The 13,913-nt window shown below is 41.4% G+C and overlaps 1 pseudogene; it reads left to right on the top strand.

Annotated features, from left to right (window-relative positions):
* Nucleotides 1-9,169, top strand: part of LOC120042924 — a 55,268-nt pseudogene extending 46,099 nt beyond the window's left edge.
* Nucleotides 9,170-13,913: the final 4,744 nt, after the last annotated feature.

Genomic DNA, 13,913 nt, shown 5'->3' with positions numbered 1-13,913 from the left:
TAAGACTCTGTGATTGCAATCGATGGTCATAAGTTCACAATCTGTTTGATGTTGTCATTCACACAGGAGAGAGACATGACTTTCGTGGATCCTCTGGGGAGCCTCAACAACATCCTGATGCTGACGAGGCAGAGAAGAGTCTCTCCAGATCAGAACACCAGATGGTACAGCTTGGTCTGGTCTAGCATACAGCTTGCTCTATCTGGGTCTGGGCTGGGTTTCTGTAAAGCACTTTATGACAACAGTGACATCAGCATCCATAATGATATGTGTCTGTGTCCCCTCTTTATGGTTACCAGGACAACGCTAGTCCTTTCACCCTCCCGGAGTCCCCGTGTCGTGCCTCTCCCGGTAGCACCTTACTGCTGGGTATGAAGAGGTTGTCTGTGCAGCTGGTGGACTGCAGGAAAACAACGGTGCTGAGTGGAACTGTGAGAAAGTGAGGAACTGTGAGGAAGAGAAGAGAAGAAAGGATCAGATTTGACACATAAAAGTAAGTGCTGTAGTTTAGTTTGAACAAATACAATAGATCTGCCCACTGGTATCTGTTACCTATCTGTTACCAGGACAACCAGCAGAGTTCTTTTAGTTGACATGAAGATAGACTGGTATCTGTTACCAGGACAACCAGCAGAGTTCTGTTAGTTGACAGGAAGATAGACTGGTATCTGTTACCAGGACAACCAGCAGAGTTCTGTTAGTTGACAGGAAGATAGACTGGTATCTGTTACCAGGACAACCAGCAGAGTTCTGTTAGTTGACAGGAAGATAGACTGGTATCTGTTACCAGGACAACCAGCAGAGTTCTGTTAGTTGACAGGAAGATAGACTGGTATCTGTTACCAGGACAACCAGCAGAGTTCTGTTAGTTGACAGGAAGATAGACTGGTATATTTTACCAGGACAACCAGCAGAGTTCTGTTAGTTGACAGGAAGATAGACTGGTATCTGTTACCAGGACAACCAGCAGAGTTCTGTTAATTGACAGGAAGATAGACTGGTATCTGTTACCAGGACAACCAGCAGAGTTCTGTTAGTTGACAGGAAGATAGACTGGTGGATATGGATGTTATGAATATCATAACACTGAAAAAGGATTCTGCCAATGAAAAGAGAGAAACCAATAGACCATATTAAACCGTGATGAAAGTTAGCTTTAGAGAGAAAGTTTCAAGATGATCTGATGTAAGGTGCTTGTTTTACAAAAACTTTTCCTTAAAACATTATGGATGTTACATTGTCTGTCCCAGTCAAACCCCCTATCTTTACAAGACTGTTGAACAGACAAACTAAATTCAAGACACTGTTCATTAATTAACTAATACTGGAGGAAAGCTGTGATCAGGCTGCCCACTCAAGAGAGAGCTTCAAACTGTAACCAGTGCCGTCAACCTGGTTCAGGTTATCAATCAACCTACCAGGGTAGTTACAAACAGTACAGAAATGTAATCATCAACATGTTTTGATCATATCTTTACTAATGCTGCAGAAATGTGTTTTAAAGCAGTTTCCAGATCCATCAGATGTAGTGATGACAATATAGTAGCCATGTCTAGGAAAACCACAGTTCCAAAGGCTGGGCCTAATATTGTGTAAAAGAGGTCATACAATCTTTTGTAGTGATTCCTATGTTGTTGATGTAAATAAAAAAATGTTTTAAACAAAGATAAATGACAAAGAATGATTGTAAAAATCTTTGGAGCATCTTCAATGAAATTTTGGTTAAAAAAAATCAACAATGACATGTCACCGGTGTTTGATTTCTATTTTACCTTTATTTAACTAGGCAAGTCAGTTAAGAGCCTAGGTACAGTGGGTTAACTGCCTTGTTCAGGGGCAGAACGACAGAGTTTTAGCTTGTCAGCTTGGGGATTCGATCCAGCAACCTTTTGGTTACTGGCCTAACGCTCTAACCACTAGGCTACCTGCCGCCCCAGAGCTACCTGTCTAACAGAACACAGAGAGTGTTCTTTAATGGAAGCCTGTACAACAAAATCAAGGTAGAATCAGGAATTCCCCAGGGCAGCTGTTTGGCACCTGCTTGTTTCAATCTTTAATCTTTACCAACGACATGCCAATGACATTTGAGTAAAGCCAGTGTGTCTATGTATGCGGATGACTCAACACTGTACACGTCAGCTACCATGGCAACTGAAATGACAGCAACACTTAACAAAGAGCTGCAGTTAGTTTCAGAATGGGTGTCAAGGAATAAATTAGTCCTAAATATTTCAGATTACCTTAAATTACATGGCCTACAATGCTAATTCTGTAGCGGTATTGTTAGAGGGGGGTAAAGATAAAGATTTTGTTGGGGAGCCAGGCAGGTATTAACCCTAGTTATTAAAGTTAGTTATTACCTAGTATAACATTATTATTATTATTAAATATTATTAAAACCGAAAGGATGAGAGTAGAATAGATAGAGTAGCGCTTCCAGACACATTCTAAACATGATGGAGTCTTAAAGGAGGACTGTAGCATCTAATGATGAAACATTATGGAGTCTTAAAGGAGGACTGTAGCATCTAATGATGAAACATTATGGAGTCTTAAAGGAGGCCTGTAGCATCTAATGATGAAACATTATGGAGTCTTAAAGGAGGACTGTAGCATCTAATGAAGAAACATTATGGAGTCTTAAAGGAGGACTGTAGCATCGAATGATGAAACATTATGGGGTCTTAAAGAAGGACTGTAGCATCTAATGATGAAACATTATGGAGTCTTAAAGGAGGACTGTAGCATCTAATGATGAAACATAATGGAGTCTTAAAGGAGGACTGTAGCATCTAATGATGAAGCATTATAGAGTGTTAAAGGAGAACTGTAGCATCTAATGATGAATTACTATGGAGTCTGATGCTTTAACGGAGAAGTTTACCCAAAATCCAGAAACTCCTAAGTGATTCCATACATTGAAACTAGCCCAGTGGATTTTTTCTCTCTCCCTGTAGTGCTGTAATGAAACCGCTGCAAAAACGTGACTCGTGACGTTGCTGGATGCGGGCCTTGCTCTGCTGCTTTGCCAGTTAATTTGTTATTTTATTACAGCTAAGGCCTTTGTCTTTCACCTGGAGTTGTTTATTTATGTCTGAGAAAAAAAACACTTTTCAACCCATAAAACATATACAAAATAAACCAGGCCAAAAAATGTACCTATCTTTTTCAGGACCCTGTCTTTCAAAGATTATTTTTAAAAATCAAAATAGCGTCACAGATCTTTATTGTAAAGGGTTTAAACACGGTTTCCCATGCTTGTTCAATGAACCATAAACAATTCATGAACATGCACCTGTGGAACGGTCGTTAAGACACAAACAGCTTACAGATGGTAGGCAATTAAGGTCACAGTTATGATATCTTAGGACTCTAAAGAGGCCTTTCTACTGGCTCTGAAAAACACCAAAAGAAAGATGCCCAGGGTCCCTGCTCATCTCCGTGAATGTGCCTTAGGCATGCTGCAAGGAGGCATGAGGACTGCAGATGTGGCCAGGGCAATAAGTTGCAATGTCTGTACTGTGAGACGCCTAAGACAGCGCTACAGGGAGACAGGATGGACAGATTATCGTCCTCGTAGTGGCAGACCACGTGTAACAACACCTGCATGGGATTGGTACATCCAAACATCACACCTGCGGGACAGGTACAGGATGGCAACAACAACTGCCCAAGTTACACCAGGAACACACCAATCCCTCCATCGGTGCTCAGACTGTCCGCAATAGGCTGAGAGAGGCTGGACTGAGGGCTTGTAGGCCTGTTGAAAGGCAGGTCCTCACCAGACATCACCGGCAACAACGTCGCCTCTGGGCACAAACCCACCGTCACTGGACCAGACAGGACTGGCAAAAAGTGGTCTTCACTGACAAGTCGCGGTTGTCAGTGGTGATGGTCGGATTTGCGTTTATTGTCGAAGGAATGCGCATTACACCGAAGCCTGTCTGGATAGGGATCGATTTGGAGGTGGAGAGGCCGTCGTGGTCTGGGGCGGTGTGTCACAGCATCATCAGACTGAGCTTGTTGTCATTGCAGGCAATCTCAAAGCTGTGTGTTACAGGGAAGACATCCTCCTCCCTCATGTGGTACCCTTCCTGCAGGCTCATCCTGACATGACCCTCCAGCATGACAATGCCACCAGCCATACTGCTCGTTCTGTGCGTGATTTCCTGCAAGACCGGAATGTCAGTGTTCTGCCATGGCCAGCGAAGAGCCCGGATCTCAATCCCATTGAGCACGTCTGGGACCTGTTGGATCGGAGGGTGAGGGCTAGGGCCATTCCCCCCAGAAATGTCCGGGAACTTGCAGGTGCCTTGGTGGAAGAGTGGGGTAACATCTCACAGCAAGTACTGTCAAATCTGGTGCAGTCCATGAGGAGGAGATGCACTGCAGTACTTAATGCAACAGGTGGCCACACCAGATACTGACTGTTACTTTTGATTTTGACCCCCCCTTTGTTCAGGGACAAATTATTCAATTTCAGTTAGTCACATGTCTGTGGAACTTGTTCAGTTTATGTCTCAGTTGTTGAATCTTGTTATGTTCCAACAAATATTTACACATGTTAGGTTTGCTGAAAATAAACACAGTTGACAGTGAGAGGACGTTTCTTTTTTTTGCTGAGTTTAGATTGACGAGGGAAAAAACAATTTAATAAATTTTAGAATAATGCTGAAATGTAACAAAATTTGGAAAAGGTGAAGGGGTCTGAATACTTAACGAATGCACTGTGTGTGTATACTGAACCAAAATATAAACAACAATTTTAACGATTTACAGTTCATATAAGTCAGTCATGGACTTTACATGACTGGGCAGGGGCGCAGCCATTGGTGGGCCCTGGAGGGCATTGGCCCAGCCAATCAGAATTCGTTTTTCCCCACAAAGGGCTTAATTACAAAGAGAAATACAACTCGGGTGGCTGGTCTCAGACGATGTGGAGGTCCTGGGCTGGCGTCGTTACATGTGTTCTGTGGTTGTGAGGCCAGTTGGATGTACTGCCAAATTCTCTAAAATGACATTGAAGGCGGCTTCTGGTAGAGAATTTAACATTCAATTATCTGGTAACAGCTCCAGTGGATATTCCTGCAGTCAGCATGCCAATTGCTCGCTCCCTCAAAACCTGAGACATCTGTGGCATTGTGTTGTGTGACAGAACTGCACATTTTAGTGGCCTTTTATTCTCCCCAGCACAAGGTGCACCTGTGTAATGATCATGCTGTTTAATCAGCTTGATATGCCACACCTGTCAGGTGGATGAATTATCTTGGCAAATGATAAATGTTCACTAACAGGATGTAAACACATTTGTGCACAACATTCATGAGAAATAATCTTTCATGCTTATGGAAAAATTCTGGTGTCTTTTATTTCAGCTCATGAAACATGGGACCAACACTTTACATGTTGTGTTTTATATTTTTTAGCAACATCTACCCCCAAATTGTTTTTACTTTACACAAACTATCATGACATTTGTGATAGTCAAAATGTACAAAATTTGTGAACGTCTAAATAAAAGAAATTGTCACAGCTGGCGTTGTTGTGGAAATTCATGTATACTGAGAGAGACTTTGTCATTTCTTCAAACAATCATCTTGATTTAATATTGATTAATTATTGCAATAATGAAGCTGTTGACCCCACACTCTTGAGTGTGTTGCCGAGAGCTTAACCTTGAATGAAAACAGAGCTCTTATAAATGCTTAGTCAGGGCTGGTTCCACCCCTCCCATGCTGATCGGGGGGCATCACAAGCCATCCTGGGTTCATCCTGGGTTCATCCTGTGGTCATCTGCACCTGGTGTTGTTTTAACCCCCCAACCCGGCTGTAGGTTTTTATCAGTAAGTCATGAATCAATTGTCAGCTCAAGCTCCAGAGGCCCAACTCAGTCCCATAGACACAGATGAGAGAGTACCCATCAAAGCTATTCGATGGCTAAACAGTATTAATACAATCTTGTCATTTTTCTCAGTGTCCACCCTATCGACAATGGGGAAATGTTACTGTGCTTTGTGTCTGTCTCCAATGTAAAAAATATATATAAAAATTGACATTCCTGCAGTCAGCATGCCAATTGCACGCTCCCTCTGAGACATCTGTGGCATTGTTGTGTGAAAAAGCTGCACATTTTAGAGTGGCCTGTTATTGTCCCCAGCACAAGGTGCAACTGTGTAATAATCAAGCTGTTCAATCAGCTTCTTGATATGCCACACCTGTCAGGTGCATGGATTATCTTGGCAAAGAATAAATGTTAACTAACAGGGATGTAAAAAATTCTGCAATCTTTTTTTTCAGCTCATGAAACATCCAACACTTTACATGTTGCGTTAATATTTTTGTTTATTGTAGTTACTCTCAGTTTTAGGAACATCTTCCCAAATATTTCACTTTATTTTTTACTTTACCCAAAATATGACATCAGCGATAGTCAAAATGTTGAAAATCTGTGAACGTCTAAGTAAGAAATTGGGCCATTTCAACAGCAGGTGTCGAACCCTTTCGACAACGGGGAGAAGTTACTGATGTGCTTTGTGTCTTCGACGTAAAACAAGTTTTGGACTTCCACTTAAAATTACTTATTTACTTATTTTATGTTTAAGGAAGTGTGTACAATTGTGGCCAAAAGTTTTGAGAATGACACAAATATGAATTTTCACAAAGTCTGCTGCCTCAGTTTGTATGATGGCAATTTGCATATATTCCAGAATGTTATGAAGAGTGATCAGATGAATTGTAATTAATTGCAAAGTCCCTCTTTGCCATGCAAATGAACTGAATCCCCCCCAAAAACTGTAAGCTTCAAAAGGAGGGTGGTGCTTGGAATCATTGTTTTTCCTCTGTCACCCATGGTTACCTGCAAGGAAACACGAGCCGTCATCATTGCTTTGCACAAAAAGGGCTTCACAGGCAAGGATATTGCTGCCAGTAAGATTGCACCTAAATCGACCATTTATCGGATCATCAAGAACTTCAAGGAGAGCGGTGCAATTGTTGTGAAGAAGGCTTCAGGGCACCCAAGAAAGTCCAGCAAGCGCCAGGACTGTCTCCTAAAGTTGATTCAGCTGCGGGATTGGGGCACCACCAGTACAGAGCTTGCTCAGGAATGGCAGCAGGCAGGTGTGAGTGCATCTGCATGCACAGTGAGGCAAAGACTTTGAGGATGGCCTGGTGTCAGGAAGGGCAGCAAAGAAGCCTTTTCTCTCCAGGAAAAACATCAGGGACAGACTGATATTCTTCAAAAGGTACAGGGATTGGACTGCTGAGGACTGGGGTAAAGTCATTTTCTCTGATGAATCCCCTTTCCGATTGTTTGGGGCATCCGTAAAAAAGCTTGTCCGGAGAAGACAAGGTGAGCGCTACCATCAGCCCTGTGTCATGCCAACAGTAAAGCATCCTGAGACCATTCATGTGTGGGGTCGCTTCTCAGCCAAGGGTGTGGGCTCACTCACAATGTTGCCTAAGAACACAGCCATGAATAAAGAATGGTACCAACACATCCTCCGAGAGCAACTTCTCCCAACCATCCAGGAACAGTTTGGTGACGAATAATGCATTTTCCAGCATGATGAAGCACCTTGTCATAACGAAAAAGTGATAACTAAGTGGCTCGGGGAACAAAACATCAATATTTGGGTCCATGGCCAGGAATCTCCCCAGACCTTAATCTCATTGAGAACTTGTGGTCAATCCTCAAGAGGCGGTTGGACAAACAAAACCCCACAAATTCTGACAAACTCCAAGCATTGATTACGCAAGAATGGGCTGCCATCAGTCAGGATGTGGCCCAGAAGTTAATTGACAGCGTGCCAGGGTGGATTGCAGAGGTCTTGAAAAAGAAGGGTCATCACTGCAAATATTGACTCTTTGCATCAACTTCATGTCATTGCCAACAAAAGCCTTTGACACTTATGAAATGCTTGTAATTATACTTCAGCATTCCATAGTAACATCTGACAAAAATATCTAAAGACACTGAAGCAGCAAACTTTATGGAAATTAATATTTGTGTCATTCTCAAAACATTTGGCCACGACTGTAGGTCGCATTCTGTATCATACAGCTATGAAAGTTATATATTTAGAACCACCTGCTCTATTGGAATCCAGTGACGCCTGTGTCTTAAGTGTCCGAGAACTGTTTAGTTTTTTGTGTTCTGACTTGTAAAACAGAATGAATAAATAATGTAAACATTATCAGTAATTACCAGGATACTCTACAACTTTGTTTTAAAATCACACCAAGGTTGTTAAAACTAGCCTTAGGTTATTGAGGGATCTTATTAGGATTTACCCTCGTAGCAAGGCCGTTTTATCATGTGGAGGTTTCATTCAGGTCTCTATTTTAAAAAACACATTGTCTTTGGCAGGAGAAAGACCAGACTCAGAGGAACCAGAGCCAGGGACGTCCAAACCAGCAAGACGACACCAGTGCTCCCACTGTGGAAAGGCTTGTAACCACTTATGGGAGCTGAAACAACATGAGAAAATACACACAGGGGAGAAGCCCTACCACTGTTCCGAGTGTGGAAAGAATTTTAGCCATAAAGGAAACCTGAACCAACATGAGAGAATACACACAGGGGAGAAGCCTTACCACTGCTCGCAGTGTGGAAAGAGTTTTAACCAGAAAGGACACATGAAAGCCCATAAGAGAATACACACAGGGGAGAAGCCTTACCAGTGCTCCCAGTGTGGAAAGAGTTTTAACAAGTTAAGGAACCTGAACGTTCATGAGATAATACACACAGGGGAGAAGACTTACCAGTGCTCCCATTGTGGCAAGTGTTTTAACCAGTTAGGGGCCGTGAAACAACATGAGAGAATACACACAGGGGAGAAGCCTTACCACTGCTCCCAGTGTGGAAAGTGTTTCAACTGGTCAGGCGATCTGAGAAAACATGAGAGATTACACACAGGGGAGAATCTTTACAACTGTTACCAGTGTGGAAAGGGTTGTAACCTCTTATGGGAGCTGAAACAACATGAGAGAATACACACAGGGGAGAAGCCTTACCACTGCTTGCAGTGTGGAAAGAGTTTTAACCAGAAAGGACACCTGAAAGCTCATGAGAAAATTCACACAGGGGAGAAGCCTTACCACTGCTCCCAGTGTGGAAAGTGTTTCAACCGGTCAGGTGATCTGAAGAAACATGAGAGAATACACACAGGGGAGAAGCCTAACACTGCTCCCATTGTGGAAGGAGTTTTAACCAGAAAAGCAACCTGAACCAACATGAGATAATACACAACGGGGAGAAGCCTTACCACTCCTCCCAGGGTGCAAAGCTTTTGCCCATTTAGGAAGCCTGAAAGAACACATGAGACTGCACACAGAGGAGAAGGCTTACAAAAGCTCAGACTGTGGGAAAACATATTACTCATAACAGTCACTAAAACGTCATAAGAGAATCCACACAGGAGAGATCAATTATTTCTCTTAGCGTGTATATTGATATTTTACATCTCATTGACTTAAAATTCATCAGAGAACATACACAGTGCTCCCGTTAACTGATATTGTTGACTGATAATGTGTTTACCTGTTTTTACCATATGAAATTGCTTCTTCCAATTATTGATAAACATGTACCTGTTAAGAAACTGACTGTTAGGTATGTTAGGGCTCCATGGATTGATGAGGAGTTTAAAAACTGTATGTTTGAAAGAGATGGGGCAAAAGGAGTGGCTAATAAGTCTGGATGCACATCTGTACTGCAAATTGAGAAATTATGTGACCAAACTCAACAAAAAGAATAAACTTTTATGAACCCAAGATAAATGATATAAAGAATGATAGAAAAAGAACTTGGGGGGATAAAATGAAAGAAAAGCACTGCAAGTATTGAATTTTGTCAAGTTAGTGTGGGAGAGGTGGATAAATTGTTATCGATCAATAATGACAAACCTCCTGGCATTGACAACAGATGGAAAGCTACTGAGGACAGTAGCTGACTCTATAGCCTCTCCTATCTGTCATATTTTTAATCTGAGCCTGAAGGAAAGTCTTTGTCCTCGGGCCTGGAGGGAAGCCAAAGTAATTCCACTACCCAAGAGTGGTAAAGCGGCCTTTACTGGTTCTAACAGGTCTTAGAAAACTGTTGGAAAAAAATGTTTCACCAAATAAAATGCTATTTCTCTGTAAACAAATTAACAAACTTTCAGCATGCTTATAGAGAAGGACACTCAACATGTGCTGCACTGACACAAATGACTGATGATTGGTTGAGAGAAATTGATAACAAGAAGATTGTGGGAGCTGTACTGTTAGATTTCAGTGCAGCCTTTGATATTATTGATCAAAACCTGTTGTTGAAAAAACGTATATGCTATGGCTTTTCAACCTATCTAACATAACTCAAAGGGTTTTTAATGGAAGCTTCTTTAATGTCAAACATGTAAAGTACCGCAAGGCAGCTCTCTAGGCCCTCTACTCTTTTCTATTTTTACCAATGACCTTCCACTGGCATTAAACAAAGCATGTGTGTCCATGTATGCTGATGATTCAACCATATACACATCAGCAACAACAGCTAATGAAGTCACTGAAACCCTTAACAAAGAGTTGCAGTCTGTTTTGGAATGGGTGGCCAGTAATAAACTGGTCCTGAACATCTCTAAAACTATAAGAGCATTGTATTTGGTACAAATCATTCCTTAAGTTATAGACCTCAGCTGAATCTGGTAATGAATTGTGTGACGAACAAGTTGAGGAGACTAAATTACTTGGCATTACCTTAGATTGTAAACTGTCATGGTCAAAACATATAGATTCAATGGTTGTAAAGATTGGGAGAGGTCTAGCCGCAATAAAGAGATGCTCTGATTTTTTGACACCACACTCCAAAAAGCAAGTTCTGCAGGCTCTAGTTTTGTCTCATCTTGATTATTGGCCAGTCGTGTGGTCCATTGCTGCAAGGAAAGACCTAGTAAAGCTGCAGCTGGCCCAGAACAGAGCGGCATGTTTTGCTCTTAATTGTAATCAGAGGGCTGATATTAATACTATGCATGCCAGTCTCTCTTGGCTAAGAGTTGAGTAGAGACTGACTGCATCACTTCTTCTTTTTACAAGAAACATGAATGTGTTGAAAATCCCAAATTGTTTGCATAGTCTGTAAGGGAATTCTGCCCTATGTGCACACGAGACCACAGGAAAACTTATTTGATCAGAGGTTAGTTTGTTTAATAAGGATTGCAACACGGAGTTTACACTTACAGCAATTTGCAAGCAACACTCAGTACAAAATATGGTGTTTTCCCTTTTTATCCCCTACTGAGGATCACCCCGCCCAGGGTGATGTCCCTTATTAACACCATATAAGCTCATAATTAATAGTTGCTAATACAAAGATGTCTCTGCTAGGCGGAGTTCAGCTTATTGCGTTATTGGCTGTTAGTTTCCCAATCACTCTTCCCCTTATTGCTATCATGTCAGACTGGAAGTAAGACTGGAACATAGTATCAACAGGAACTCTTAGTTCCCTTTATCCATCTGTTACCTAAAATATAGTTTCAACACATAGACATCTGACTTTGTACAGTTGACCTTTTCATGCACTTGCAAGGTGTCAACCACTGATTCTTAATCTCAAGAAAATGCAACACAAGAATCATTGTACTTTTGTCATCACAGGTGCTCCTATAATGTACAGATATCATCAAAGTTCTTACAAGTCAATTTACACACAGCTCTGACACACACACTTATCCCACCAGACATGCCACCGGGGGTCTTTTCACAGTCCCCAAGTTTCCAGAACAAATTCAAGAAAGCGTACAGTATTATATAGGGCCCTTATTGCATGGAACTTCCTTCCATCTCATATTGCTCAAATAAACAGCAAACCTGGTTTCAAAAAACAGACCAAGCAACACCTCGCGGCACAACCCCTCTCCCCTATTTGACCTAGATAGTTTGTGTGTATGCATTGATATGTAGGCTACGTGTGCCTTTTACAAAATGTATGTAGTTCTGTCCTTGACCTGTTCTTGTCTATTGATGTGCTGTATTATGTGTCATGTTTTGTGTGGACCCCAGGAAGAGTAGCTGCTGCTTTTGCAACAGCTAATGGGGATCCTAGTAAAATACCAAACTCTGTTATTCTCTCTGAGCTCAGAAATAAAGAATCTTGGTTTGACTTGGACTCCAGCAGATCCTTATTTTATAATATCCACCACAACTCTCCCACGGATTGCTGTTTATCATTGTCTCAATGAAGACTTCTTTGTTTTACTTTCCAATAAACATTGTTTCCACGTCAAAATAAAAAACATCTTTAACATAATGAACCTTCACTAACTTCATCCCTAAACTAGCAACATTAACTATTGTCTATTGTTATTCTCAGTAACCTTCCTGGCCATATGAAATCCTAGCTAAATACAATGTTCCCTACCAGTTTTCATGTCTTTCGTTATGCAAACATTTGTTTATTTAATTATATTTCTCATTGAGATTAATATTTTTTTAATTCTGTATGGGTCACGCATTGCTTTGGTCATATGTTCCCTTATGGGTCAATGATTTTAATTAGAATATAGCAATTATGCTCTCTCCTCAATCACTTACAGTTTCTTTGGAAAGTATTCAGACCCCTTGACTTTTTCCCATTTTGTTATGTTACAGCCTTATTAAAAAATTTATTAAATTAAACAATTTCCTCAGCAATCTACACACAATACCCCATAATGACAAAGCGGAAACAAGTTTTTTATACATTTTTGCAAATGTTTTAAACACAAAAAAATGATTTACATAAGTATTCAGACCCTTTGCTATATAAGACTCATAATTGAGCTCAGGTGCATCCTGTTTCCATTGATCATCCTTGAGATGTTTCTACAACTAGAATGGAGTCCACCTGTGGTAAATTCAATTGATTGGACATGATTTGGAAAGGCACACACCTGTCTATATAAGGTCCCACAGTTGACAGTGCAGATCAGAGCAAAAACCTAGCCATGAGGTTGAAGGAATTGTCCGTAGAGCTCCGAGACAGGATTGTGTTGAGGCACAGATCTGGGGAAGGGTACCAAAACATTTCTGCAGCATTGAAGGCCCCTGATTTAGCCCCCTGCAGTAAAAGGTTATTCATGGAGTAAAATGATCTGTTTAAGTCATTAGTAAAGGGCACATCGTTAAGAATACAAGGATCTTTTTTTTGTGGTCTATATCCTCTCAATCATTTATTCCTTCATAAACAGAAAACGTTTACCTAAACACAACATGTGTGCAAGGGCCCCTCTAGGTTCACAACCTCTTGACCATTAAATCTGGATAGCTGACAACTATTTTTTTAAAGGGTAAAAGTGATCTGTTTAGGTCGTCAGTAAAGGAAGTATAGTTAAAGAGTACAATGACCCTTTCAAAGAGGATGGTGTGAGGCCTCTGGGGCTTATTTTGGGGGGGTTGACTGAGACATCCCTCGGACAGTCTTTTATGGGGGGTAAAATGTATCTGTTTAGGTCATCAGTAAAGGGGACATCTTAAAGATTACAATGACCCTTTCAAAGACAGACATCCCCCGGACCTCCCCCCATAACTATTTTTAAAAGGGTAAAAATGATCTGTTTAGGTCGTTAGTAAAACATATGTTTTGAAAGACACCTGGGGGTCCAGGTTGTTAGTTATTTTGTGTACATGTAACCGATTTGAAATGGCTAGCTAGTTAGCGGTGGTGCGCGCTAGCAGCCTTTCAGTCGTTGACGTCACTTGCTCTGAGACATTGAAGTAGTGGTTCCCCTTGCTCTGCAAGGGCCGCGGCTTTTGTGGAACGATGGGTGACTGTTGTTGATGTGTGCAGAGGGTCCCTGGTTCGCGCCCGGGTATGGGCGAGGGGACGGACGTAAAGTTATACTGTTACATACATATAGTTCCCCTGTGTGCAAGGGCCCCCCTAGATTCACAACTTCTTG

Source organism: Salvelinus namaycush, unplaced genomic scaffold, assembly GCF_016432855.1.
Source record: "Salvelinus namaycush isolate Seneca unplaced genomic scaffold, SaNama_1.0 Scaffold810, whole genome shotgun sequence".
Taxonomy (NCBI): Eukaryota; Metazoa; Chordata; class Actinopteri; order Salmoniformes; family Salmonidae; genus Salvelinus; species Salvelinus namaycush.
Note: the sequence above shows the minus strand (reverse complement) of the source record. Positions and strands in the feature narration are given on the sequence as shown.